This window comes from Meleagris gallopavo, chromosome 1, assembly GCF_905368555.1.
Source record: "Meleagris gallopavo chromosome 1, MGAL_WU_HG_1.1, whole genome shotgun sequence".
NCBI classification, from domain to species: Eukaryota; Metazoa; Chordata; class Aves; order Galliformes; family Phasianidae; genus Meleagris; species Meleagris gallopavo.
The window spans coordinates 184,342,248-184,356,868 of record NC_139404.1 but is presented as its reverse complement, the minus strand read 5'-3'; the positions used below and the strand labels follow the sequence as shown (position 1 = coordinate 184,356,868).

The 14,621-nt window shown below is 43.6% G+C and overlaps 1 protein-coding gene across 9 annotated transcripts in view; it reads left to right on the top strand.

Annotated features, from left to right (window-relative positions):
* Positions 1-14,621, top strand: part of FAT3 (FAT atypical cadherin 3) — a 451,950-nt gene that overhangs the window by 163,363 nt on the left and 273,966 nt on the right. The gene's annotated exons all lie outside the window — the stretch shown is intronic.

Here is a 14,621-nt window from a genome sequence, read left to right as displayed (position 1 = left end):
TGGCACGTTTGTGTAGAATTTCCTATTTTGTCCGTTTCTCTTTTTCCTGTCTCCACACAGATCTGGAAAGTGTCTGGCCTTATCCCTTTGCTCCTCTCCAGCAGGCTATGTCTCAGCCTGTACTGATACATGTCCCTCGTACTTCCCAGGTGGAAGACTCTGTACTTTCACTTTTTAAACCTTTTCTTGTTCCTGTCTTCTGTACATTCCAGTCTTTCCAGGTCTTACTGAATGGTAGTATAGCATTCTGGTGTGTCTACTATTCCTCTCAACTTTGTATCATCAGGAAACTTGCTGAGGTTTGACACTATCCTCCTCTTCAATATCGCTGATGAAAATTTTGGTCAAGACCGGATCCAGCATCAATCCTTTGGGAGCTCTGCTAGATACAGGTCTGCTGATACTGAACTCTGTGCTGCCAATCACAACCCTTTGTGCTCTGCCAATCTGCCAGATCTTAACCCACCTCACTGTCGAATCATCAATTTTACACTTTCTCGGCTTCTTTGGAGAATTGTTGTAATGAAGTTTATTTGTTACGTTTTTCCTTCATTTACCTGGGTAGGATTTTTTCTCCTTACCATTCATGTTGCTTATGAAGTACCAGCCCTACAGTAATTTTCAACTGGGCACATTCCTTATACTGCTCATATTTGTCCCCATTGTGGCTTGCAAGCCCTTTGAAATCTTATGCCTCATGCAGTGTTAAGTGGGTATCAGACTACCAGAGAGCATTCTGGAGATGCTGGCCTGGCTGGGCCACTGGATATCCTACAGGCTCTCCTAGCTACCTTGGGAGATTTATTTGCAGGATACCTTTCTCTACTGCTGCAAGGTCTGTATTTTTGCGTGACTTCAAACACTTCTGAGAAATAGCTGAGCAGTGATGAGACTAACCACTCAGAAAAGATTAATCCATAAAAAGAGACAGCAGACACCTTTGCTATTTTAGGTAAAACTCTGAAAGGGTAGATAACAGCAGGACAAGGGAAAATGGTTTAAAGTTCTTTACTGTGAGAGTGGTGAGGTGATGGATTAAGCTGGCCAGAGAGGTTGTGGATGCCCCATCCCTGGAGGTGTTCAAGGCCAGGTTGAATGGGGCCCTGGACAGCCTGGTCTAGAATTAAGTGTGTAGGTTAGTGGCCCTGCCTGTGGCAGGGGAGTTGGAGTTCTTGATCCTTGGGATCCCTTCCAACCCGGGCCATTCTGTTATCTGTTGATGAATCCACAAAAGTAAAGCACATTGGAGATGTTCTCTGGAAAGTTTTCCACTATTCTCAGAGTTGCTGTGAATCAGCATCCTGTAGAAACCACATGAGGTGAGATTCATCTTACTTTATCTGTTTGAAAGTGAAGTGCATAATTTTAAGAATTTGTCTGGGCTTCTGCTAGAAAGAAGAGAGAGAAACTCTTAGGACAGTGACATCCTCCTCAATCAGGTACCTAAAACGGCTGGTCGGACGGTTTTGAGATGCAGTCATGAGCAAGAAGCACTCTTCTCTTTGAATAGGACTTCATCCAAATAATCTGATTGGCAAGCAAAAAATGGTCACTTCCAGTTCTTCTTCCATCATGGCATGGGACATTAACTAACTTTTATGTTTATTAAATAAAGGCAGTCAACACTAGAAGAGAATTATTCCCAGGAATGCAAACATTATTAGCTCAGTTGAAATGGTATTCTTCCCCTCACTTTCCCAGACTCTTTTTCCATCTGACTGCAGAACTTTGCCTGTACTATTTGCTTCTACAATGAAAATGTGTCTATATATAGTGACTTAAGCTAACAGACTTGCTTTTATACACAAGCCCATTGATTTAATAAATAGATAAGTGTGTAAAGGTTGAAGTTAGATAAAGAAGCCAGCTAATTAACCATGCAGACAGTGTCTTTATCCCTGAGCTATATTTATTTGCTGCTTAGCAAGTGAAGGGTGAGTAGATCTGAGCTTGATTGCATTCAGCCCTGTTTTGGCAAGGGAGAGACAGCAAGTTTGTATTTACATCCAGGGACAAGAGTACCATTTCTGTGGCATGCCAGTGGTAGTGCTTTGCTGCTTACATCCATGTTTGGAGCAATTTACACCCTACGTGCAATTTACACCACAGTTTAAGCAGCTGCAGGATTTGTCCCAGCAGATTACCATGCATTTACAAATGCAGCTGGCTGGTTGGAAGCTCCCAAAGGAGTACTTGATTGCCAATTACACTGTTTCTCCTTTCTATCAAATTGGCAAGAGACAGTAACTCAATTGATTTAAAATTATTTATGTTGCATGTAGTCTCAAAACCTTGCAAGCAGATTATTATGCTCAGTTGCATGGTGGTGGTTCACCCCTTGAATTGTGTTTTCGGGATTGCTCATCATGTGCCCAGTTGGACTTCATTTAAAAACTTGCTTGTGCTACATTAGCTGTGTTTCCTATCAGATAATTCTGCATTCTTGTTAGAAAACAATGTGTTGTTGTAAAAAGCAAGCACAACTTGCTTATAGGTTTAGGCAGATAAAGTTAAAAACATTAATATGTAGTTATTGTTGGTTTTTGTTTTTAAAGTTGTCACAGTCATAAAAGAGCCAAATTGTCTATCACTGGGAGAACAAATGGTGTCTTTGTTTATCCTCTGCAAACTGTTACGGGACAAGGAGTTTATTAACTAGGGAAGGCTAGTGCTCGGAGTTGAGCTGTGTAAGGCTGCTGTCATGGAGTTATCTGTGTCTGTGACAGGGGACACAGGCCGCTCCTCCCTCCCCCCCCTCCAATAAATAAATTAGGAAGGAAGGAAGGAAGGAAGGAAGGAAGGAAGGAAGGAAGGAAGGAAGGAAGGAAGGAAGGAAGGAAGGAAGGGAGGGAGGGAGGGAGGGAGGGAGGGAGGGAGGGAGGAAGGAAGGGAGGAAGGGAGGAAGGGAGGAAGGGAGGGAGGGGAAATAAAAAAAGTGTTAAGTTTTACAGCCAGTCTGGCCCGGCCCCATGACTAATGTGGCAGGGAACTCACTGGTCTGCAGCCCGGGAGAGGGGAAAAGGGGAACAGGTAGGGAGATAGTAGATGAGTCTAAAAACAGAACAGCGTCTGTGATCTGAGGAGGAGTGTTAATTTTCTAAAATATGATCTCAGAATGCAAGATAATACAATACAACACAATACAATCGGAACTGAGACCAACAAATCAAACAGAATGAGAGAGAGTCCAAAACCGAGGCCTTACTGTACCACTGCAGGTGAAAGCAGCCAGGGACCACGTGTTTCTCTGCAGGGAACAGAGAGAGCCTTCTGGCCTACCACAAGCTCCATCTTTCCTCTTCTGGGCAAGAAGTCCTCCCTTCCAAGAGCCAAATGCCCCCACTGCCTTACATGATGATATGATGTGGAATACCAACTACAAAAAATGACAAAATCACGACAGCTGCCAGCAGCACACTGCCTCTCTGCACCCTGCACTGCGCGTGGCCTTGCTCTGAAGGCCTGTGGAACCACAGCTGCTGTCAGCTGTAGACTTTTGCAGTTCCCTCTGGCTGGTTCTTGGTTTCAGCTGTTCAGAACATGGCCTTTATTTGATCAAAGTTTATAGGGCAGAGTCTGAACAGAATAATAGAATAACAGAATGTCTCAACTTGGAAGGGACCCACAAGGATCATCAGTCTAATTCCCACCTCCACACATCTCCAACCAAAATCCAAACCCAGTGTCTCAGAGCTGTGTCCAAACGCCCCCTGAGCTCTGGCAGTTCGGGGCTGTGCCCACTGCCCTGGGCAGGCTGTTCCATGCCCACCGCCCTCTGGTGCAGACCCTTTCCCTCACCCCCAGCTGCCCCTCCCCTGTCACAGCTCCATGCCGTTCCCTCGGCCCTGTCGCTGTCACACAGAGCAGAGCTCAGCACTGCCCTCCGCTCCCTGTGAGGATCTGCAGCCGCCATCAGGCCTCCCCTCAGCCTGCTCTGCTCTGGGCTGAGCACACCACGGACCTCAGCTGCTCCTCATATACCTTGCCTTCCAGACCCTACACCATCTTTGTAGCCCTTCTTTGCATATTCTTTAACAGTTCTGTGTCCTTTGTATGTTATCATGCCCAGAACTGCACCCAGCGCTTGAGGTGAGGCCAAAAATTGCAGAGCAGAGGGGACAGTCCCTCCTATATACTGGTGGCTGTGCTGGTCTCCCAGAGCATGCTGCTGACTTACACTCCACTTGCCATCAATCAGAACCCTATATTCCTTTCCATGGACCTCTCTCCATCCTCTCATCCCTCTGTCTGTATATAGATCTTTAGTTGTCCCATACCAGAGGACAATAATATCCCCAAAAGCTTATTTCTGCAGTAAATTAATGTGGATATCCTTCCTCTCTGAACACACAACAAATACAAGCTGCTTGGGCTTAGTGCAGCCAATACAAACAGTAGTGTGAGGATCCTATTTGAGACTGAGTTCATCTCACCCAGGGTGCAGTGGTATTGCTTCTAGGAAATGAGCTTTAAGTATTTGTGAGCATCAGCTTTTGGAGCACTTATAATTTGGGAGAGAAAACAGCCAGCATTTGAACAGAAAAAAGCAAATATATCTGTGACATGAAGGCAAATTCAAGTCCATCTTCCCAAACTCAAGGACAGTGGAAATTTTCAGGCAGGTCTGATTTATTAGCAGTTGTAATAAAGTGATTGTACTGCCTGCAGTAAAAATTTTGAAAGGACTCACCGTGATGTAGACAGCCTGGCCTGGAAAATCTCAGTCTGAGTGGTTGCAGTTGGACGAGTAGCTAGTAAGCTGCTGAGAACAGTGTTTGTGTATGGGTTTGTAGGGTAAGCGTAGCAACAGGGCATGGTATTGACCACCACTCCAACAAGCATGGATTACTGCATGTACACCCAGTTATTGTTCATGTAGCATTTAATATAGATGGCAATCAAAACAGTCTGTTCCTGTGCACAAATGGTATGTAGAGAGGTTAAAATATCAACTTGGTTTTAGAGTGCTATTATACTGGAATATAATATCCTCTGTGACAGTTGGCATTGTTCAAGGAGCAGCCCTGAAAAGCAGAACAGAGCTGTCAGTAGGTAGCCAGGGAAAGGGCGCAGTGCAGTGAGCAGGCTGCAGCCCTGTGTTCACATTCATATTGCTGCTCAGCCGTGTTAAACAGCCACCAGCCTGCAGTGAAGAAGTGGATGATTTCAGTGATGGGCAGACTTTACACAGGCAATTTGTAAAGCCTTTGGTAACAGTGTTAGATAAACAAGACAATATTACACAGTTGACCAGCTAAGTTGAGCTTTAGCCATTAATCCTGCTGGGTAAGCACATTATCACAGGGAATTCACTAGTCTAGACACTTTTTGTGATTTTTAACTTTGGTATGCAGTTACTTTAAAATAACAAGCTTTGAAAGGAAAATTGTCTGAAATGGCTAGTTCTTCACTGTGAGCATTAAGGACCATCAAGAAGAGAAAACATTAAGCACTAAAGAGCTCTTCAATCTAGGGAAGAAAAGCAGAGCACAAACTGCTGAAAGCAGTCTGAAAGCAGTAGACAGGCAAATTCGTGTAGAAAGTGAGATGCATTTTTAAGTTACAGTCCATTGGAACAAATTATCATTGGAAGTGCTGGATTTTTCTCTCTGTAAACAAATTAGGCTGGCTGTCTTGCTGGCTCAGTGAATGGCAGATTCCTCTGTACAGTAGTGACTAGGAGATTATATATTAGTATACTTACTTTTTATATACAGATCAACCCGTATAGTTTGATAGTTTTCTGAACTTAAATACTTAACACCAACTGCTTATCCATACTGCTTCCCAAGTTATCCATTACGTCCTTTCCCTTTCTTTCCAGCTTGTTTATTGTGCACATTGGTGCACACGACCTTTAAATTTTGGGTTTGATGATTTTTGACATAATTACACATCTAGGTGACCTGGCATCTCACTGCATCCAGGCACAGCTGCCATCAGAAGGTCAGTGTTGTTCAAAAGGAGTTAAATAATTGCTCTTCTGCAATACTACTCCTTCAGGCATCTCTCAGTGCTCTTATCTTGCAGTCTGCTCAAAATCTTGTGTGTGTATCATCCTCCGGCCCAAAAGGGCTTGTACTGCTTCTTGATGAATTGGCTGTGAGATGAGAAAATCAACCTGAGCTAGTTCTAAGGAAACTTGTATTAATCATGCCAACATGCAAGAATTACATGGCACACCTAGTCAGTAACTGCTTTAGAAATCTTTGAGAGACTTGAAAGCGTAGAGACCAGAGCCATACTTACATTCTTCTGATAGCTAAATAAAGCCTTTGCAGTATGTGTGGTGCTCCAGCAGGCAATTGAAATGAAGCATCTGGATTTCCTTAGTGTATAAAAAAAGGAGGAAAAAGAAAGGGGCTTGTGGCTGAGGAATGAATAGTCTTTGAATCCATGCGCTGTGCAAGGAGCCCTCTGGAGATGACTCTTGAAAAGATAATAGAATCATTTAGATTGAAAAAGACCTTCGAATTCATGAAGTCCAGCCATCGATCTGACCTACAATGTCCCATCCCTAAACCATCTCCCTTAGTGCCATATCCACTTGTGATATACCTCTATTCCTGTAGGGAGACACACATGGGTTTAGATGAGACCAGACTTTTGGTATCATGTGGGTGCATTTTCCTGACTGCATCTTTTCAATAGTTATCATCTTGTTTCCTCTGCCTTGATATCATAGGTGGCCCACAATGTAAAGGATGTTGAACAGCTCCTTTATTATAGAATCAAACAATTGCTTGGGATGGAAGGGACCTTAACAATCGTCTCAGGAACTGTACCCATTCTGTGCTCTGCAAGAGGCAGGGAGCAAATGAAGTACTGATAGGGATGAAACTAATTGCGCATTGTGTCCCAAGCACAGGCAGAGGCAGCTACAGATAGCCTGGGCACGCTGATTGCCCAGTGTTTGCATGTTTGGCTTTGTGAGTGCCCAACATCACACAACATACGATTGTCTGCAATTAAAATGCTTCGTTATTAATTATTTAAATGTAATTAAATTATGCTTAATTGACTGTGTAAACTCACACCTACACCTTAACTTTGCTGCAGCTCTGCATAATGTTACCTACATACCAGCTTTTCTGGAAAAGCAAATGTACTCATTAAGCAGGTGTTCCCTTCCTTGCTTAATTCTGGTTTTTCACTAACGATTTGCCCTGGGGGGAACGTTATTATTCACTTGCAGTTAGAGAAAATCATGGCTTATTGGGAGTGAGGTGGTGTGGGAGTTCTTTTCACCTGCCATGAAAGTTTTTCTTTTCTGTTGATTTTTTTGTATTGTTATTATTATTTTTAATTCTGACATAAAATTAAGCTCTGGGAAGAAGCCTACACTTTATGGAGGAATGGACTCTGTTCCAAGAGGGTTTGTTTTCAGCAGGATTTCTCACTTCCACTTTCACTGACTCAGGCTGCCATGCTTTTCTCCTTCCCAGACAACCCAGTTTGTCATTGCTTCACCTTATTTTTATTTTTTATTCTTTCTGTCCCTGAAATATATTTCTCCTTCACACTTCTGTCCGTCATAACCTTCTTATTCCTGATATCTCATTCTGCTCACTGCTGCCTGGTTAACTGTCCCTTCTCACCTTTCCATTTTTTACCCTCCCACATCTCCCTAGCATCATATAATGAGGAACAGACTGGATTCCTTCCTAGGCTCATCGTCGAGGAGCACTGTGTTGATGCCAGGTTGAGCTGATATGATATGGTGTTACAGATACAAGTTGGAAATAAGTAACCGTGATTATTGTGGCACATTGAGATTCTTGGCTCTGCCCCAAGGGATTTAAACAAACAAACAAACAAAAAAAAAAAAAAAAGAAGAAGAAGAAGGAAAAAAAAGGGAAAGTGAAGGGAGAAACCAGCTAAATTATCTATTGAAGCTTGCTTAGAGGAAAAAAAACAAACAACAACAACAACAACAAAAAAAAACCAACCATGCAGAGCAGCAGCTATATTTCTTTGGAGTTGATTTTGTAATGATTCCATCAATCATTCTACTTCATATAATTTCATTTACAAAATAAAAAGAAATGTAATGTATTAAGGCAGTTTCTAGCTCACCTCATGGATAGACCGATTGTGTCACCTAACACATGCCTGCTTATGGTGATTAGAAAGACTTCCTGCTCTTTTATGTCTCTCTCCTTTGCCCAGGTATGGTATGCTCGTGGGTATGGTAGAGAGGATCCATGAGCTTATTTGGGGCAGATCTGTGGGGCATGCATGGTGCATAGGCAGTTTTCAGTAAAAAGAAGCCACCAATTTCCTACTCTACTAATGGTACATTGGAAACTTCTCAGCAAATCATGGAGGCCCAGGTCCTGAAAAGTATAGAGGAAGCTTCTCTTGATCTTGAAGGGAATTAATACCACGTACTTCTGGTCTGTTAGCGGGGATAAAAGTTATCTCATACTGGTTCAAATCATTAGCTGGTGTGAGGTGCTCCAGTGTCAAGGAGATGAGAGCCCTCTGTGGAATATAGGAATGTAGTCAGGGCCTGCAGGGATGCAACGAGGAAGCCTAAAGTGCGCCTGGAATTGAATCTGGCTAAAGTGATAAAGGATAATAAAAAAGGCTTCTTCAAGTATGTTAACAGCAAAAGGAAAACTAGAGAGAATGTGGGCCCCTTACTAAGTGAGGAAGGGGGGTTCTGGTAACAGGGGATGCTGAGAAGGCAGAGATACTGAATGCCTTCTTTATTTCTGTCTTCAGTGAAAAGCTGGAGGTTAGTGAGAGGGTCTGGGGAATGGGAGACTTCCCTTTAGTCAGGAAAGAGGACGTGCGTGAGCGCCTAGGCAGTACTAAGGTCCACAAGTCCATGGGACCTGATGGGGTGCATCCACGTGTGCTGAGGGAGCTGGCGGAGGTCATTGCCGAACCGCTCTCCATCATTTTTGAGAGGTCTTGGACAACAGGGGAGGTCCCTGAAGACTGGAGGATAGCCAATGTCACTCCAGTCTTCAAAAAGGGCAAGAAGGAAGATCCGGGTAATTATAGGCCTGTCAGCCTAACCTCCGTCCCTGGAAAGGTGATGGAACAGCTTGTGCTGGATACCATCTCCAGACAACTGGGAGAAAAGGAGGTTATCAGGAGTAGTCAGCATGGGTTCACCAAGGGGAGGTCGTGCTCGACCAACTTGGTGGCCTTCTATGATGCTGTCATATGCTGGGTGGATGGGAGAGGAGCGGTAGATGTAGTCTATCTTGATTTTAGAAAGGCATTTGATACTGTCTCCCACGACATCCTTATAACAAAGCTGAGGAAGTGTGGGATAGATGAGTAGACAGTGAGGTGGGTTGAGAACTGGCTGACTGCCAGAGCGCAGAGGGTCGTCGTTGGTGGTGCAGAGTCTGGCTGGAGACCTGTAACCAGTGGTGTCCCCCAGGGGTCTGTGCTGGGTCTGGTCTTGTTCAACATCTTCATCAATGACCTTGATGAGGGGATAGTGGCCACCCTCAGCAAGTTTGCTGATGATACGAAGTTGGGAGGATTGGCTGACACGCCTGAAGGCTGTGCTGCCATTCAGCGAGACCTGGACAAGCTGGAGAGCTGGGCAGTAAGAAACTGGATGAGGTTCAACAAAAACAAGTGTAGGGTCTTACACCTAGGGAGGAATAATTGCATGCACCAATACAGGCTGGGGGATGAGCTGCTGGAGAGGAGCTCTGCAGAGAGGGACCTGGGCGTCCTGGTGGACCACAGGTTGGCCATGAGCCAGCAGTGTGCCCTCGTAGCCAAAAAGGCCAGTGGCATTCTGGGATGCATTAGAAAGAGCGTGTCCAGCAGGTCGAGGGAGATGATCCTCCCCCTCTACTCTGCCCTGGTAAGGCCTCATCTGGAGTACTGTGTCCAGTTCTGGGCTCCCCAGTACAGAAAAGACAGGGATCTCTTGGAAAGAGTCCAGCGGAGGGCCACAAAGATGGTGAAGGGCCTGGAGCATCTCCCCTATGAAGAAAGGCTAAGTGAACTGGGTCTATTTAGCCTTGAGAAAAGACGACTGAGAGGGGACCTGATCCAGGTTTATAAATACCTGAGGTGTGGCGGCCATAGCGGTGAGGCCAGTCTCTTTTCAGTGGTACGTGGAGACAGGACGAGGGGAAACGGACATAAGCTGCAGCATAGGAAGTTTTGCACGAATGTGCGTAAGAACTTCTTCACGGTGAGGGTGACGGAGCACTGGAAACGGCTGCCCAGGGAGATTGTGGAGTCTCCTTCTCTGGAGATATTCAAGTCTCGCCTGGACGCCTACCTGTGCGACCTGGTGTAGGGAACCTGCTTTGGCAGGGGGGTTGGTCTCGATGATCTCTAGAGGTCCCTTCCAACCCCTACAATTCTGTGATTCTGTGATTCTGTGACATTTGAGGCATGATGGTGTTTCCATTGTAGTTAGTTGGCTGTGTCACTGAAACACCAGTTCCTGTGGGAAGTACTGTTGCAAATTCAACCTTTCTTGCAGAGACATCAGATATACTTTTGTCATGATGGTGGAGGTTGATGAGTTTTCAAAATTGGTCCCCTCTCATTGCATGGATCAGCAGATAGAAGAAGGGAGAGCTGCAGACGTCAACAACCACAAGGCTCTTTCCACGCACAGAGGTGCGAAGTTAATGCACATTTTTATAAACATTCAGCTGTTGAGGCTTGGCTCTGCCTTGCAGTTCTCTCTTATTCCCAGGCGCGAGTGACAGGTTTGGCGGCACTGTTTGGCTGAAGTTCTGTATGCTGCTAAGAGTAAGGTTTTGACATTGTCACACTGTGGGATGACATTGAATTGTAAGCGAGGTGGGAGTGCAGATGTGTGGCTCTTGAGACTTAACATTGGTATTAAGAATCTTTTTTAAGATTGTGTAAGAAAATGTTAATGAAGACTCTTGCCATTTACATATTTACTGTAAGTCACGATTCCATTAAAAACAGTGTAAGCACGTAATAGCTTGTCAATTACCCTGCTCTAGGGCATGCTGGACAAGGAGAGGAAGGAATCAGTGCAGACTCTAATTCTAAACCTGTGTTAAGTGCAGCTGTCAACAAGTGCATCCTAAGGCTGCTTTGCCTTGTGCCAGATGACATTAAATGGATCACTGATCACTTAACAGAAAATGAATATTGACAGCTAAGAAAAGAAAAAAAAAAAACAAAAACATAAACACACAAACCAATACCACCGCCAAAAACATTTTTCTGTGAAGCTTGTTCTGTATTCATTACACAAAGAAGCAAACTTTTAAAGATGAACTATTTGCTTTTCCAACTGGTTATTAAAGAGAAAAAGAACTGCTCCAGATGAGATAGTAATATTCTTTTCTTGAAGAGTAGAGAGTTGTCTTTGCTGTCTTATAGAGGTACGCTGTCATGAGCCTTTCCTCCACTAAATACCACTTGTTTGGGCAGCATGACAAGTAATGGCCTTACTCCACATGTGTGAATCCAAAGCATTGTAAGAATTTGCTTTTTGCATTCCAAGGAATATTTTAGATCCAGTTTCTTTATCATGCTGATCCCAACAGAAATGAATGGAGCTCTTCCCACTCCTTCTATTTATTTATTTCTCCACCACAAAACCCTCAGCCTGTTTCATGGCTAAAAGATTAAATTAGTCTGATCATATAGTATGCAAACACATACTGCAAGGAGTACAAATCCATGGGAAGTTACCCACTGTTTGTCTTTAGGTTTTCAGTTGTAAAGGCATTTTCCCTCCAATCTAAATCTAAGATGTGGTCCCATTGTGTTTGCTTTAGACATCAGTGGTGATAATGTATCCTTTGATCATCTTGCCCAGCTGTCTCTTTGCTTTCATAAGGATAAGCTTGGGCATTAAGTGAGATGGCCAAAATTTGTCTTGTGTGGTTCACTCCCTCCCCGTACGGAGCAGTGTGTGCGTGCACAGAAATGTTTTGCTTGGTAGCACTTTTGCTTTTTGTTTTTAAATATGCATGCCTGTATTCCTGGAGGAATTACATTTGCAGTCTTGGACTGGACCCTGAGAAGGCTCTCATGCATGCCCTTGTTTTTTAACACATCATCTGTTTTGTTGGTGATGAGAGCTGAAGAGAAGCATCTACCTTGGGTTTCTTTGGGGTAGAATGGGTGGAAAGCTGCATGCCTTGAGAGAAAGAAGGCTGATGAGTCATTCTGCTGAGGACCTGGAGCCTGGTGCGGGGTGGGGAGAAAACACCACAACCACCTCATAACACACAGCCCTTGTCTGGGCAGACCTATGCTGTAGGACAAGCAGGCTGACCTGAAAGAAATCAGGCATTTGGCTGCAGTGCAGTTGCCCAGAGCCTTGCCCATCAGTTGAAACGCCTGGTTTTTTTTATGCTTTTGACTGTTTTAGGTCAAAGCTTTCAGAGCTGTTGTGGCAGAAATCTGTGCCTAGATGGTGGGCAGTGCCAGATCTGCTCCCAGCGCCTTTCTCTGTGGAGGTCCTGAAGGCTGCTGATGTTTTTTTTGCTTTTCATGGCAGGTTTTTTGGGTTATTTTTTCAAATTTATTTAATGAAGATTTCTACAGTGTGCTGTGCCACAAAGTAGCAAAACAGCACTAACGGCAGGACAAATCTGATTTGTGTTTGCTTGTGGGTTTTGTTGTTTTCTTCCAATTTCAAATGGTGTTCCTGTGAAAATTGTTTAAATGTATTTTGTTCTATATCTACCCACGCCTGTTTGTTTCCAGTTGCTTAAGAAGAAGTGGGTGAGAGGAACGCTGACAAATTCACCAACATTTTGAATAAAAATAAAAAAAATATAAAATAAAGACCCCTTGGTACTGTAAAGGCTGTGTGCAAGGTTCATTGCAGTGTTTGAGAACAGGCTGGGATTATCTCCAATGATAAGGGGTGCACCATTTCCAGGTGGTGTAGTACATTTCTGGGGGAAGAGTAGCATTTGGGGAAATGTTCACCAAGGAAATTTTCCTTGCAGTAAATACAAAAATGGATAAAGCAAACATGTACAGTAACTGTAGCATAATGTCATCTGCTATTTATTTCTGAAGTCTAAAGCAAACAAATGTGGTCTAATGGAGAAAATGGTTGTTTTGAAAACCAAAAAAGAAAGAGTAGTGTGCCCTGCTCCACGGATAATGCCTTTTTTGTTTGTGTTAAAAACAGAAATAATCAAATACACTGGCCAAAGCACAAGCAATTTCAGACAAAGAATACAAGTAAAAAAAAAAATTTTTTTTTTAAAAGAAAAAGGCTTAAAGCTGAGGAAAAGTTGTTTAGAAATATTGTGCTATTTTATGGGAGCTATAGTCCGAGTGCCTTATGCTTGGTTTTCATCTACACTGTGGGCTTTGTGGTGAGACCACATTCCTATCCTACATGTTTGCTACAGGAAGCTCTAAGCTGTGGGACTGAGTGCTTGGGTATGTCCTGAGCCATGTGCACGACACAACTACGCCATAATTCCCACAAGCTCAGGCAAAAGTATTTGTATTTTGATATTTTTAGGTTAGACATTAGGAAGAAATTCTTTACTCAGAGGGCAGTGAGGCCCTAGCACAGGCTGCCCAGAGAATATGTGGGTGCCTTGTCCCCGAAGGTTGGGTGGGCCCTGGGCAGCCCATGACAGGGATTGTAGCTAAATGATCTTTAAGGGCTCTTCCATCCCAAGCCATTCTGTGATTCTGTGATCTTGAGGTGAGTTGACCAAGCCGTTCACACTTTTTGAGGCAGTGTCCCACTGTTTCTGCAATGGCTGACATAGTTCCCGCTGTGTCTTCTAGGTACTTCTTCTACTGGTAAATGTATTAATGATGTTCTCTTAGGTCTGTTACTAAGAGCTTTGCATTTTGTCGGTAGAGTAGGCCTGAAAATATGACCCTAGTAGAGAACATTTTTTCCTGACTCACAAAGTGATCTGGTTATTTCAGTGAGCTCTGCTTACCTTTCATATCTTCTTAATCTTCCTTTTAACTCTTCCGGCTGTAGGCACATTCCCTGATTTGGGAAGCTGTTCTGCTTGTCCCCATTTAGTGAATTTTTCTTCAGGCTGAGGAATGGTCTCAAAGTGCCCAAACTGGCTTCCATTTTGGAGAACTGATCTGGAAGAGGTGCTCCTGGTGTAATCCAGCAGCTTGGGCATGCAGCTGTAAGAGCAGACTTGATAAGTCTCCCTGTTGCAGCCCATGATGGCAGTGGGATCCCTAATGCAGACAGCATAACTTTGTGGTCCTCGGTACTTATTTTGCTTTACAGACCTGCTCCAAATGCATTTTATTGCTGTTAATATAGGCATAGAGTTCCTTGCTCTGATCAAGTAAAATAATTTAAGACCCTGAAGGACTATTCTTAATCTTTCTGAATAGTGGAGATGATATCTTGCTCAGTGATTCTTTCAGCTTCGTGCTAGAACACAACACTTCCATATATGCTCCTTTTTGGCATTTTTTTTTTTCAGTTCCTTTTCTGCATCTCCTTTCATACTTCACTGCTCTGTTAGATAAAGTAAAAGCTCCCTTGATATCGCTCCATTACATCTATAAAGATATTTTCTTCCAGTCCAAGATTTAGAGATGTGCTTAATAATAAGTCTGCTGTTACAGTATAGTTTCTCCATACAGTATGCATTTCTCCAAAGCATTGGACTTGGTGACACCAA